Source organism: Lactuca virosa, chromosome 4, assembly GCF_052849685.1.
Source record: "Lactuca virosa cultivar CGN04683 chromosome 4, Lactuca_virosa_CGN04683_v6, whole genome shotgun sequence".
Lineage (NCBI taxonomy): Eukaryota > Viridiplantae > Streptophyta > Magnoliopsida > Asterales > Asteraceae > Lactuca > Lactuca virosa.
In genome coordinates this window covers 36812585-36815252 of record NC_136429.1, presented here as the reverse complement: position 1 = coordinate 36815252, position 2668 = coordinate 36812585, and the positions used below count along the sequence as shown (strand labels likewise).

Sequence of the window (2668 nt, the reverse complement as noted above, 5' to 3'; positions counted from 1 at the left end):
GTTGGTAAAATAATTCAGATTTGACCAAAATTGTAATAATGGAGAATTGGAGATTAGACCACTTTTAATGCTTAATGGGCCTACAAATACCAAAATATCACCACTTATTATTTTATACCAATCTTCCCTAGTTAACAATGAGTTTATTACCATATTTAGGCCTAATCATGGCCCAATGATAGTTCTAATAGATTTGATATAGATAATTAATTATTTTCAAGTATCTAAGATATTTACCTGATGATATGGCATCATCACAAAAAATGTGAAGAATCAAGCTCTTTTGTAATCCATATTTGAGTGTCTTATACACTTGACTTTGTGGAATAAGAATTAGATAAATTTGTCTAAAAAATATTTTAAATAAATAAATATGTGGATCATGATCAAAACATAGTATAAAGTATTAATTAGTGAACTTACAGCATTGTCATTAAAATATTAGTTGTGTTTTATGAAACTTACAACACTTCAGTCGACACAATTTTTAAAAAATTTGCCAGATTTTCAGATATCTAAATTAACTTTACATTTATAAATTAAGAAATGCGATAGTTTAAATTGATATCATTTATCACTATCACGCTTAATAAATCTATTACTCTAACTCTAACATTAAACTTTTCAAAGAAGAATGTTGTAGTCTTTGTCAGACCCAAAAAGACTTGTTATAATATTCATGACAGTTAATTCAGGGTGATGATATATAGTTCAGATATTTTGAACAAGTTTTACAATTTTAAATCATTTTGCTTGGTCTTCCCTAAGAAAAAAACAATAGTTATGAAAAGAAAAAAAAGTAAAAAACTACAATTAAATCCTCACAATTTGTCCAAAATTATTTATTATTGCAAAGTATAATGTTTTAGTAGAGCCTTCTCACAAAAACAAATGGTTGGTTTGCGCTGGATTTCAAATATAAAGCTAAAAAGAAAATTTAACCTTTAGTTTTGGATCGAATTAATACATCTAACAATCAAAGTAAAAACAAAATGATAGGTTAAAATACACAAAGCTAATAATATACAATGAAGCCCTGTAAAGGCTAATATGTAGGATTACAAAATTGCGAAGCTCCTTACACATATATATCTCTATTTACACATTCTTTTAAGAACAAATCTAAGGAAGATGTAGTGAATTAACAAATCAATCTTGGTAACAAAGAAGCATCACCACACACCTCCTAATTATGTAAAGCCTTGCTTTTTGCTCTTTAAGAACTCCTCCAAGCTTACTTGATACCCTTCTCTTTGATCTTCCCATGCTATTGCTTCCCATCATCTTCATTGTTTTACTACAAAAGCCCGAAAATGAGTTTCTTTTTTACAAGAATAAAACTTGATAAGTGATGATTTAGAGAAAGGATTATTGAATTTTCTTGAAGTGATTGGCAAAAACAAGTGGTTGAGTTTGAAGAATATTATGGCAGAGAATGGTGGATGGGTTTCTTTATATAGAGGATGTTTGGACATGAGGTAGTTTTAGAGTAGGGTGGGTAGGGGTCCTTGGGTCATTACAAATTTTCTTTGTGGGGTTCACTTCCCACTTGGTATTTCTTTTTTCTTGAGAATGTTTATTTTGAATAAAAGAATAGTATATTTGATTTAGGACAAGATAGTATGTACATATGTATAGGTAACATATTGTATACATGTCATGTTCAAATGATGATAGGTGTGGGCATCACCCACAAACATGATGGGTCAAGCATTACCTCAATGAGGTAGCATCCACATATAATTTATGAGCCCCCCATCTTCAACTTGTTCGTCTTGAGGTTATCATTGGTTTTATGGTCTTCTTCATGTGTGTGCATTTACTCATATATTTCCTTATGTGTGAAATATGTACCATCTCTAGGGTCTTCTATTCTTTATTTGAAAATATCTGAAAATCAGATCCGAAAAGATCAGAGTTTTGTTGTTTTGTTGTCAGCACAACGTTGATCATTTCGTAGATAATATGCACATGATATATTTACAGTTATAGATAAATTTGAGTATGTTTCAAGTTTTAACAATTTTAATAAGCCAATTGATCAGTAGTTGCATTGGTTATAATCATGTCATCGTATGATTATGATTTGTATAGAATGTGTTAATATGAAATTTATGTGAAGGGACAAATCTTTCATGGCATGAATCCTTGTGTGGTCCATCCCAAACCATGTTTCTTTTTTTCTTTAATGTGAAAATAACCCTAATATCTGAAAATGATCGTTGTATGACACATTGACACCAATAATTTAGATGGCTTACGTATATATAAACATATGCTATTAATCCATCTTCATGCCTCACTAATCTAAATCTTTATGATGTCAATTAATACAAAGATGAAGTGTAAGACGGAAATTGTTCGATAGATGTAAAAGAGTTAAATGATAAAAAATAAAATCGAGTACGAATTTAAAGATAAGATAAAGATGGAAATTATTCATTGGGGTTTTCTCTAACAAGTTTATTGGTTTTAAGCAACCAAATATTAGCAAGTAGCCATGTATACCTTATTTTCTAACAACAATTTGTATTTTTTACAAACATCTATTTGTAATTTTACCAGAACTAATATTTTTTAGTATTAATATCAATTTTTTTATTACAACTATTGTACCATTAGTTACAGTTTGTAAATGGCTAAGTGAAACTCGTAAATGATGTTAGAT

General features: G+C 29.2%; 1 pseudogene; it reads right to left on the bottom strand.

The window, feature by feature from the left end:
* Positions 1-982: 982 nt before the first annotated feature.
* On the bottom strand, positions 983-1440 carry LOC145109674 (small polypeptide DEVIL 4 pseudogene; annotated as a pseudogene).
* Positions 1441-2668: the final 1228 nt, after the last annotated feature.